The 12224-nt window shown below is 38.1% G+C and overlaps 1 protein-coding gene across 1 annotated transcript in view; it reads left to right on the forward strand.

The window, feature by feature from the left end:
* Window positions 1-12224, forward strand: part of PLXNA2 (plexin A2) — a gene marked incomplete at both ends in the record, with an annotated part of 426608 nt that overhangs the window by 35848 nt on the left and 378536 nt on the right. The window lies entirely within an intron of this gene.

Here is a 12224-nt window from a genome sequence, read left to right on the forward strand (position 1 = left end):
TCCATTCAAGATGTTATCTGCTTTCAATATGCCTAGGTATTTGTAACCATTATCCTTTGCTAGTGCTTTGATAATACTTCTGTTTCCCAGTTCTATTCCTTCTATTTTTCCCATTTTTCCTTGCTGCATGGATAATATAGCACATTTTCCAAGTCCAAAGTCCATTCTGATGTCGCAGCTAAACAGTTGAACTGCGTTGAGTATTGATTCAAGTTCAAGTTTATCATCATCATCATCATCATCATCCTGGGTGACGAGAGTGGTGGGAGTATTTTGCATTTTGATAATGGATATTTAATTTGTATTATGAAGTGTTCTGGATTCAGTTAGGAAAAGATGTTTTGGAATATACATCAACATGTGTAATTCATCAGAGTATCTATTTTTGGACTGCATGGCTTCATGAGAAGGCTCCACTATCTGTTTGGAATATTTTGAAATTTATATGTGTGTTTTGTGTACAACATTTACACTGGCATTTTCAAACTGATCATCAGCTATAGATTGGAAATTTGATATCTCCTGGGCTAAATTCTTGAGTGAAGCTTATGTAGAAAGGATTTCTATCTCTGACTAAGTATTACCCTCATTTTCATTTTCATTTTTAAAAAACCTTGTAGATTGATATTATTGTTGTGGTTAGTTGCATGCTTTAATTTGGATTTGGCATTTTTGTCTACCAGTCAAGCCCTTCCCAAGGATCTGGGGTAGGAAGATGTTGTTGTTTAATAATATTAAAGGTATCCTTGCAGGGTGCAAGCTGTTCCAAATTAAGCTGCCTTTTGCAATTGACCAATGGTGATTGTATCAGATGATGGTATCTAAATGGCACTCCAGTTGTTTTGGAATTGCACCCAAGGCATTTATTGCTATTGGTGCCCTCTTTTCTTTTTTCCCCCAGTCATTCTACTTCTATTTTCAGGTCTACATTTTATTAAGGGATGCGATGGCTCAGTGATTAAAGATGCTAAGCTTGTCAATCAGAAAACTTTTTACCATTTCTTTTTCTTCTGTTTTTATGTCTTCAGGTATTGCATTGTCCACTATTCAGACTTTTTGTCTTTTTTATCAACAATTAGTATGTCTAGTATTGCAGATGTTTGTCTGTTTCAATTCTAAAGTCTCAGAGTACTTCAGTTCCTTCATTTTCTATTATTCTGTTTATTTTGTGGTCCTCCCATTCTTGCTTGCAGGAAAATGATATTTGTAGCAGATATTCCAATGCACTATTGATGTTATTTTATCTTGCCATTGTTTGTAATGAATCTGTGCGATCTTCTTGCAGAGCTAACAAAATGATCCACTGTTTCTCCAGCTTCTTTACAGAAATGGTGTCTACTGCCTGCTGCTCTCTTCTCAGTTCTGGTTTTATATGCAAAAGACATCTTAAGACCTGGTCTTGGGCAGCCAGAATCAGCCCCTTTGTCTCTTTCTTCAACTTTCCTGCTCTCAGATATTGCCAGATCTTGTTTCCTTTCTGCTCAGATGGAAGTAGCTTGTTTTCAGCTAGATACTATGGAACCACATCATTTACAACACCAGTTAGCAATTGACAAGTTGTTGGTAAGCAGGTAATTAGCCTGTAGTTGCCTGATGCTGGCCAGTTTTTGGATTTTTTTTATTATCAGGCAGCTTTTGCCACATGTTAATCCATTTCAATTTTACCTCTTTGTATATATTGCTAAAGGGACGCGGTGGCTCAGTGGGTTAGGATGCTGAGCTTGTCGATCAGAAGGTCAGCAGTTTGGCGGGTCGAATCCCGAATGCCGCGTAACAGAGTGAGCGCCTGTTATTCGTCCCAGCTTCTGACCACCTAGCAGTTCGAAAGCACGTAAAAATGCAAGTAGAAAAATAGGGACCACTACGGTGGGAAGGTAACAGCGTTCCATGCGCCTTTGGCATCTAGTCATGCCGGCCACATGACCACGGAGACATCCTCGGACAAGCGCTGGCTCTTCGGCTTTGAAACGGAGATGAGCACCGTCCCCTAGAGTCGGAAATGACTAACACACATGTGCGGGGGAACCTTTACCTTTACCTATATATTGCTAAACTTCTTGGCAATGACTAGGTGCCCTTTCCCCCACCATTTCTGCTATTATTACAGGTTTTATTCCCCCCCTTCTCTACATCTTTTATCCAAACTGCATTCTTATTGTATTTTTTTGGATTGTTCCATAGCTATGCCAGAGCTGCACTGTGTCTTTGTCAGCTGTTCATTGCAGTCTCCCCTTTGATGGATTAGTAAAAACCTTTCTAATTCGACGGAAATTCAGGCTTTGTATATGATGTTTTTCTTGGCTGGGGTTGTTATTTGCTATTTTGTTATTTTCCATGCTTTTTGCTCTCCCATTAGGTGATATTTCTTAATCAGATATTATTTGGTCTTCTTTTTCAGTTTCTTTCCTTTCATATGTTTTACCTTGATTGTATCTATTCTTTGCATGTTGATGTTATTTTCCAGCCAGATCTTCCATTTCCTTGATGCACTGTTTGGCTTTTTTTTCTTGCTTGTTGATTTTGCATCCCAGGTATTCCATTATAACCAAAACTGTATTATATATCAGCTAGCTTGTTCCTTGCAGTACTTGTGCTAGCTTTTTTGCTTTTTTTGTAACAAGTTTCAATAGAGCAACCTTATTCTGTTGTTTTCGTGCTGTTCAAGATGTTCAATTACTGTTCATTTCAGTTCCTTTTGTTTTATAGTTAGAGAACTTTATTCTTTCTGAAGAAAAGATAGAAGATAGGGTGTCTGGTTTGGGAGTGAAAATACCTCAGTGGCAATGCTGGTTTCCTCTGCCACTGATACTCTTGGTTTGTCTCTGCTGTGGTCAATTTCTGGCAAAGATTCAGTTTATTAGACCTGGGTAAACCTTTGCAGATCTTCCAATTGTACTTCTGTGAGTATTTTATTTCATATTATAAATCAGTGTTCATTTGCTAGCATCTGTTCTGTTATTTCTGATTCTGGATGTTGCTCTTTCAGAATTGGTGCATTCTTTTCAGATATCCTCTTCTTGATTTGATTTATAATAGCAAATCATTCTTTCTTTGTTTTCAGTATTTGTATATTTGTAAGACCCTTCCTTCCATTAATCTTCCAACTGCTGGTACCTGGACACTAAGTCCCAGATGATCAGGAATTCCTAGTGTGACTCTTGCTGAGCCAAGTGACAACCAATCTGGTATAAATGTCCATACATTACATCTCAGCATATTGTTTATGCGATAAACACTTTTTGTCTGACTGTCCTGATGAGACCCATCCAGTATGGTTGAATATATGACATAGATTTCATCTTTCTCAGAGCCCACAAGCTTCATAACATAGTGTCCCAGTAGTGATGATGATGATGATGATTACGACAATTGTAGGATACTTTTTTTACTTGACTAGCTTCCCTGCAGTACATTTAGCCTATGATTGGGTAGAAAATCTGTATCACAGATCATAAAACCATGGCATATTGCTATGGCAGTTAACTTATTATTGGCAGTACATTTGGCAGTATTTGGTAGTGTAGTGAAGGCAGAACTCAATTCCAATTTCACAGCACTGAACACAGTTGCATACATGGGTACAGTAGTTACCTCAGGAGAGAAAAAGGCCCTTACAACCAACATATTTGTGGATGTATACATGAAGAATGAGTTTGATGGAATTTTAAGAAAAGGTCAATAGGTTTTCTGCTAAAAATGATGTGTTGCTTTCCTTTTTCTGTGTTCTATTGTCAGGAGAAAAAGATGATGCTTTCCACTTAGCCAGCAAAGGAAAGACCTGCCAAGATTTCTTGCTAAGGGAGGAGTAAGAAATAGTATTCAAGTATAGCCTTCAATCACTGTTTTAACTTTTAGACAGGTTGGCTGCTGCTGATATATATGCTGATTTGGCATTCTGAGCTCTTTCTGGGACATCAGGAGTTCAGAAGGTCCCAAACACATTTTTAACTTAAAATCAATTTACTGTATAGAAGGCACTGCTTGCTTTCAGTCCTATTATAACAGAAGAAGCTCTGTATTTTGTGTGTGTGTGTGTGTGTGTGTGTGTGTGTGAGAGAGAGAGAGAGAGAGAGAGAGAGAGAGAGAGAGAGAGAGAGAGAGAGAGAGAGAGAGAGAGAGAGAGAGAGAGAGAGAGAGAGAGAGAGAGAGAGAGAGAGAGAGAGAGAGAGAGAGAGAGAGAGAGAGAGAGAGAGAGAGAGAGAGAGAGAGAGCATTGTCCATCTGTATTGCAATCCACTTACTCAGTGAATTCAGTGGGATTTATTCCAGGCTAAGTGAATACATCATCAGAGCCCATGAATTAAAGAAATATACCAAGATAGAAAGCGCTGTTTTGGCTAGACTACATGATTGAAAGTCAACTTAGATAAACAGTAGCTGATTTTTTTATTTTTATTTTTATAATAGTGGCTGCAAGAAACTCCAAAATGTATGCAGGGGATTTTTTGTATTTTATTTTAAAGGATAGTATTCACAGAAACGGTACACTTCACTGGGTGAATATAAATTGTTTTCTTCAGTACATAAATTAGAAGAGACTAGAGTGATAGGAATGGTTATCAGTTTGGAGTAATTCTCTAGGAACATATATCTGGCTGCTCTGTAATGATTTGTTTTGTTTTGTATAATTAAGTGATGTTTGAATGAACCCATTACATCTAGATACATTTTAGCATGTCTGGTTGGTATTATGGACTACTAATTAAAAAAAATAGACTATCTTGATATTTTGAGTGCACCTGGCAAGCATCTCACTATAAAAAAAATGTAGGAGGCAATACCCTCTCTAATATGAGGTGCATTTTTATTACCATATTCATTTCCAGACATTTCTTGTGATGTTCCAAGTTGGAGAAGATTCAAGCCAGCAATAAAAATGTTGAAGGAGCCAGAATTAGCTCCTGAAGATGAAATGTGGTTTACTTAGCCAAGTGATGAGTAAGCAGGAGTTGACAAGCATCTGCTGTAAATGTATTTGAAATTTGCTACATCCAGACTTTCTGAGCTTATTGGAAGAATTACATGGAAAAGTTTCCAATGGAATAGTTGTGGTAAATCTGTACTACTGGAAAGAGGCTTTTGCAACTTCTTAAAGCAGTTCTTCCTATTTGGTGCTATCCAGAAATGTTTAGTTTTGAATTTCCAGAATTGTTTACAAGCACAATTCCAGATGTGGAAGGATCCTGAGAGTAAGCAACATAGCATTATGACATAACTAGTGTAGAACAATTATATTAATTGTGTAAAGTTTTTAATCTTGGCCTCCCAGCCATTTTAAAATCATGGAAAAATGGCAATCTTTATCAGAATCACTGAGACAAATATGAAGCCAGGACCACTGTTACCTTGCTGCCAATAGAAATAGATAATATATTATGTATGTATATGTATGTGTATGTGTATGTGTATGTATAAACACACACAGAGAGATACAGTTACATATATATCTAGATAGATAGATAGATAGATAGAGATAGAGATAGAGATAGAGATAGAGATAGAGATAGAGATAGAGATAGAGATAGAGATAGAGATAGAGATAGAGACAGACAGACAGACAGACAGACAGACAGACAGACAGACAGACAGATAATCTTTATTGTCATTTTTTACTGTGAGCAGAATGGCACACATTAAAAATGAAGGGAGGGAACTGCCAAAATCTTTTCAGTCATCCTCACCATTCTCTGCACTGCTTTCCTATCTGAAGCAGTGATGCTTCCAAACCAGACTGTGATGCTGTATGACAGGATGCTCTTGATCGTCCCTCTGTAGAAAGTGGTAAGAACAGGGGAAGGAAGATGTGCTTTTCTCATGAGACACAGAAAATGCAGGGTGTTGCTGTGCCCACTTCACCAGTGTCTCGCTGTTGAGTGACCCAACCAGCCTACTTGTTAACTGCACACCCAGGAATGTGATGCTAGTAACCACCTCCACAGGTGAATCATTAATGCACAGAGGAGTGTGGCTGTGCCTGCCTTTTCTGAAATCAACAATAATCTCTTTGGTTTTTCCCATGCTTAAAACTAGGCTGTTTTCCTTACACCAGTTCACCAAACCCTCAACCACCTTGTGGTAAGCACCCTCATTGTCATCTTCAATAAAGCCCACTACTGTTGTATCATTCGCAAACTTCATAATATTTTTGGTGGCAAACCTAGCACAACCTAGCACCAAAATAGAAGAAAAGTCATGTTTGAAAATTTTCCTGAGACAGTAATATTTACTCTCCTCCTCCCTTCAAGTCCCAACATCCCATTGCAGTTTGAGAATGGGGCAGCAGGAAGGATAAGGAGGTATACTTCATCTCATATGCTGGTCTCTAGCTTAAAGAAGGCAAGGCAACTGACAATAATTCTCCATGGTTCAATGCTATTTGGAATCGATGTAATTTTAGTCAACTATCTTGAGAGAAAACCAGTTTGGAGGAAACCTAGCTAGTTTAGCTAAGAATCTTAAAGGTTGGGTTTAAAAAGGAAAAAAATGGGTAAAAGTCTGATGCTAAGCAGGCCCATTCTCTTTACTTCCTATTATACCGAGCTAGAATAAATATTGGAAAATCTGATGTAGGCAAATGGATTGTTTGCTTTGCATCACAGGAAGAAAGGGAAGGAAATCAGAAGCAGCATATACATATTTTGAAACACGTTTTGTTTAATACACTGACATGATTTTTTACTCCTAAAAACCTGTACATAATTGTGAACAGGTAGTCCTCATCTTACCACCATTCATTCAGTAACCATTCAAAATCACGATAGTACTGAACATAGGACTTATGACTCCTGCCAAAGTTACAGCTGCTGCAGTATCCTCTCGGTCATGTTTAATAAAACTCAGAGGCTTAGCAATCTGCCCACCCATATGAATGACTGCAGGGATGCAGAGGGATACCCTGTTGGGTACCCACAGGTCTTGGGCCTGTTCCTCTCCTGTGATTCCCTCCTCCCCATACCATCATGGTGTGGTAACTTACCTTTTCCATAGATATGGAAAAGTCCCTTCGGAGAGGGGCGGTATATAAATCCAAATAAATAAATAAATAAATATCCTTCAAGAAATTACTGGTCTGCAGTGTGGCCTTCCTATATGGAAGCCACATGCAAGTAGGCATCATTTTGGAAAAGCCACACCTTCTTTTGTGGTGATACATATTTTTTCTCTTTGTTGAAATATAAGTGACCATCTTAGAAATTGTGACTTTGTTATAGCAAATAAAAATTATTGTTATTATTAATCAGGTGCTTAACTCAAAGATTGTCCAGCAAGGTGGCAATATATAGTTGATCTTTGCTAACCACAAATAGCTATGGAGATTTAGACCTGGTTAATAGTTGATGTAAATGGGAGCCCCCAGAAAATCTCAGGGCTCTAGACTAAATTAAGAAATAAACACAAATCTGAATTTGAAAGGGGGAAAGTGATTTGGAGCACACAGAAGCATCTACACTGAATCACCTTATAGATCTTTTTGAGAGCAACCAACATTTGACTGGATACAGATATAAGGATGAACCTATAGAGTCCATCAGAGAAAAGTAAAAATCTGCAGTATCAGCTTTATGCTTCAATTTCTAATTTTAAGTGCCCAAGATCTTAGAATTAATCTCTTTATGCTGAGTTCCGTAGACTTCCTATGCTGAAACAAATTGTCAGTATGTACTCTCAAATATGCCAGAATGGAATATAAAATGAAGAATTACAGTGCTGGGCAGAGTTTTGAAAAATAAAAAAATACCCATTTTTTTCAAAAGTAAGCAATGGATACATAGAGCTACGAGATCATCTGTAACCATTCTGTGTGTTTCCAAACAGCTTCTGATAATCTCAGTTTAATGAGAGATGGTTTATTTAATTATTTTTATTATTATTGATGCCTAAAGTAGCTATATTTGAAATAATTTTTGCAATTATTACACTGTTTCTCAACCTTGGCATCTTCTCAACCTTGGCATGGACTTGGCATGGACTTCAAGTATTCCCCAGACAGCATACTACCTGGGAAATTCTAAGAACTGAAGTCCACATTTCTTAAAGTTGCCAAACTTGAGAAAAAAACTGCTTCAATAAATATACAGGTCTACCCTGTTCACACACAAACAGACCCCCTTTCTAAAGAAACAATGCTGCCTCCTTTAGCCTTTATTTCCTCAATTCACACATATAACCTAAGTACGTGTAGAGCATCTCTCCCTTTCTCTCTTGCCAGATGAGATTTGGAACAAGGGTGAAATTCTTCACTTATTGCAATGTGACATTTCTGGGGATTTCAGAGATGACCTTTCAATGACAGGACTAATACAGTGGGGGCAGGGTCAACCTGAGGAGTTCTTTGAAAACACCAGACATTTGAAGACAAAGGGTGATAGTGCTGACAGTGGCCTGAATTTTGTAAGCAAAACTCATGTGTGTTGTACAGTCAGTGGGCACAGCTGGGAAGTCTCTGTCAGACAACACTGATTTTTGTTTTAAAATATTCTGGTATGTGTCATTTCCTGAAATTTAAAACATACAGTTGAACTCTTGTTTCAGATCAGAACTGCCCAGAATTCTTATCTTTCTGCCTTAGTTTTCTCATATGATCTTTTGCTTTTTTTGGCGACGTGCTGAAATTGGCTTTGGGGATGGAGATGTGACAAGACGATAACATTTTCTAGTCAGCAATATGCTGTGGATAGCAAAAACAGATGGGATTCCATGAAATGAGAAGCTGTCATTCCTGTACTTTGATTTTCTCAACAATCCTACTTGATTCTCAAGAACACACTGGGTATAATCTGTTCAATTACAAGGGCATTGCCTTGTGAAGCCACTTTGGGTTCATTTAAGCCTGTGAACTATGAGAAAGTGTATAAATTCTCTGTGAGTTAAACTCTGCCCATATGTAGGCTGAATCCTTGCCTCTTCTTGTTACTCCAGGTTGCCAGAAAAGGATTTTATAGAGGGGAAATGCTTCTCAGGGAAACAGAGTGATGCTGGTAGGCCTGAAAAATGATAGTGCTTTTCAAGAGGCCATTCTTCAAACCAGTTATTTTGGACAGCTATTACCATGTCTCCAATCTGCCCCTTATTTAATTAAGCATGGGCTGGGAATGGATGACAACTAGTGGGATCTAAACTAGGAGGATCTCTCTGATGCTGAATACCAGCTATGACAGGGGTCTTCAAACTTGTCAACTTTAAGAGTTGTGGACTTCAACTCCCAGAATTCCTTAACCAGCCCTGGCTGACTGAGAAATTCTGGGAGTTGAAGTCCACAAGTTTTAAAGTTGCCAAATTTGAAGACCCCTGAGCTATGGCATCATTTTAAATTACCTTTGATAATTGGGAATTGGAGGGACTGTGTTGAAGTTATTTTGTACCTTCTTAAATTGAGATTCCAAATTGGTTGGGATTGAGAAGGATACATGCAAAAATGTGTTAATATGTCAAAGAAAAGTGTACAGAAAATAGATGTGTATTCCAGAGTCCTGTTCCTAAGACATCCATACATCTTGAGTAATTTGTGAAACATTTCCCCAAGTTAGTATTACACTTCTCACCCTAACATTAATGGGAAGAGAATTTCACAGATGCCTGAGCTCTGTTTACCTAGGTGTTTCACCAGATCTTGGGTCAGAGAGGGGCTACAAATCTATCACTTACTCTTCTTTATTTTGGATGAATTCTCCTGCAGTGTGACTTCCCTCCACCCCTTCAGCTCCACTCTACATGGTCTGAATGGGTTTACCATGTGTGCCAGAACTTCTGTCAATGCTGGACCCTTCTTCTACCAGGAGAAAAATGACCTGCCATGTGTGCTTTTACCTGGATGGGGAGAGTGTTTTATGGAATATGTTTGGTGCTGCTAAATGTTAAAATATTGCTTCAGCTGTAAATTTCTCAGCAACTAATTTACACAGGATATATAATGGAACAGGCATTGCATGACGTAGCTGATAGGATCTATGCCTCAAATCTATCATGTGGCTATTTTTTAACAGAGTTCAAATCCTAGCCCATAGTGAAGCTGCCTGCATTATGGATTCCTTTCCTGAAATATCAATGTGGGAAGCCCTGGCAGTAGCAACTCTCTCTATTCTTCCTTTGCTGCAACCTCTTCTCCCTCCCGCTCGGCCCATGTGAGGTCACATCTAGCCCCTGGTTATTTTTGCATTCCAGCTCACCCTATTGCTGTGGTTAATGATGTGCTGCCAGGGACTCTATACTTCCTTCTGTTATCGCTTCATTTATTCCATCTTGACGCTTTCTTCTCTGCAGGCTGTGCTCGCTCATAACAGCATAAGAAGCCAATGGCTCATTCCTTTAAGTGTCTTATTCTTGTGGGTAATAGTATTTCCCTTTTTGAATACCAATAGAAATTATCCTTCTGTTTCTGGGTGGGAAACTGCCCCACCAATTTTTTATAAATTGTACTTTCATCTGCATTACCATTAAAAAAAAATCTTGATTCCTTTAAAAGAGGTTATTCCTACGTGGCATCCTGCAAAGACCTAAAGTTATTTTAATCAGAAATAGCCATCCTATTCCTCCTTTTTTTAAAGCCACTGAAGGCTATAGCTGGCTTTACAAAGGTATCACTGGAGAGGAGGAAGATTTTGAGCTCCTTTTTCACTTTCAAAGGATTTGGTCCCTTTTATACATAAATATACTTATGTTTAAATATGTATATTAACTATATTCATATACATAAAATAGGTATAATGCATCTATTACAGATTCAGTGTACCTGTTGTTTTTGTTAGTTAAGTTAAATAATACCAGAAAAATATTGCTGCTGAATTTTGATGATTTGGGGATCTTGGAAGGCTGCAAAATAATTTTGGGGACTGCACATTGTCTGTGGGATGTTTATGTTTTATTAGGCTTCCTGTTAACAGAGACCCCAAAACTAACACATATCTTTGGCACTTAAGGAAAAACAATGCATTTAGAACCTCACTTTATAGGATACAGTAAGTTTAGCTACAGTTTAACTACACAGTTCATAATGCAAAGATAGCAGTTATGTAAAAAAGTAAGTATATAATGCTACTGATTATGTTGAATTTTATTCCATCAATATACACTTACTATTCTGCTTCCTTCCCTCTCATGGAAGGAGAGGGAGAGAGAAACACACACACACACACACACACACACACACACACACACACACACACACACACACACACACGAGTTGTCTAAGTTCCTGGATCTGTTTTGTTTTGTTCTTTTAGCACCTTACTAAGGTTAGGCATATGTGACCTTATCCACACTTGGCAGATGGAGACTGGAGTGTGTTTAAAGTGGGCCTCCACAGTAAAACTTTTTTTCCTAGTTATTTTTATGTTGTTCTGATTTACAGCATATTTGCCTGCCTTCCTATTCTTGTTATCCCTTGCACATGTTCTCTTCTACTTCCCTTTTGGCATTCTGTTCTAAACTTAGTTGAGTTGTCACTGGGGTGGGCAGTAGATAAATGAAAGTCTACACCCCCTGGGGCACTTTGCAATAGATCATCAAGGATTTTGGAATCTTATTTAATACTGGGATGAAGGGCCAGATTGCTACCATATATCAGCAGTGAGCTGGAAGATGTCATTAGGTTTCTATTGGTTTCAAGAAAGGAAAGCTCACCCTTGATCTTATCCCTATATTTGAGACCACCACCCATCAGAAATAAACACTGTTTCTGGGTAATGATGGGAAGGTATTCTGAGGAAGAAAGCAGGAGAGAGAGTGGGGGAGGGTGAGTTTGAGGAGAGGGACAGAAGAGAAGGAGCCATGTGAGGAACCTCTGCAAATCAGTTCAAGGCAATAAAAATAGATCTGATTTATCAATGACAACAACAAAGGATTTGGTCTTCTCCAAACTTAGCTATTAATATATTTGATATATAGTCACTCAAAAATAGATTCATACCTGGCTTTGTAGGTCATTCTGACGCAGCAGGCAATCAGCTCCACACCTTGAGTTATCTTTTTGCATTTTGTTGTGCACGCAAATAAGTATATACGCTACATATACTGTCTTATGGTTTTGATAATTAAAAAAGACAAAATAGATTTTTGATCTTGAAGACAGTCCATGCAGGTGAAATGGGGTGCTTCCCTATTTGACCTTTTCTGCAATTATGTAAAGGATTACATATTTGGAATCTCCACCATCTTCTTCTGGTATCATTTCAACACTTTATAGTCTTTTCTTGTTCTGGTATCTTAATCAGACAGAACATGTAAAA

Source organism: Vipera berus, assembly GCF_964194415.1.
Source record: "Vipera berus genome assembly, chromosome: 3".
Taxonomy (NCBI): Eukaryota; Metazoa; Chordata; class Lepidosauria; order Squamata; family Viperidae; genus Vipera; species Vipera berus.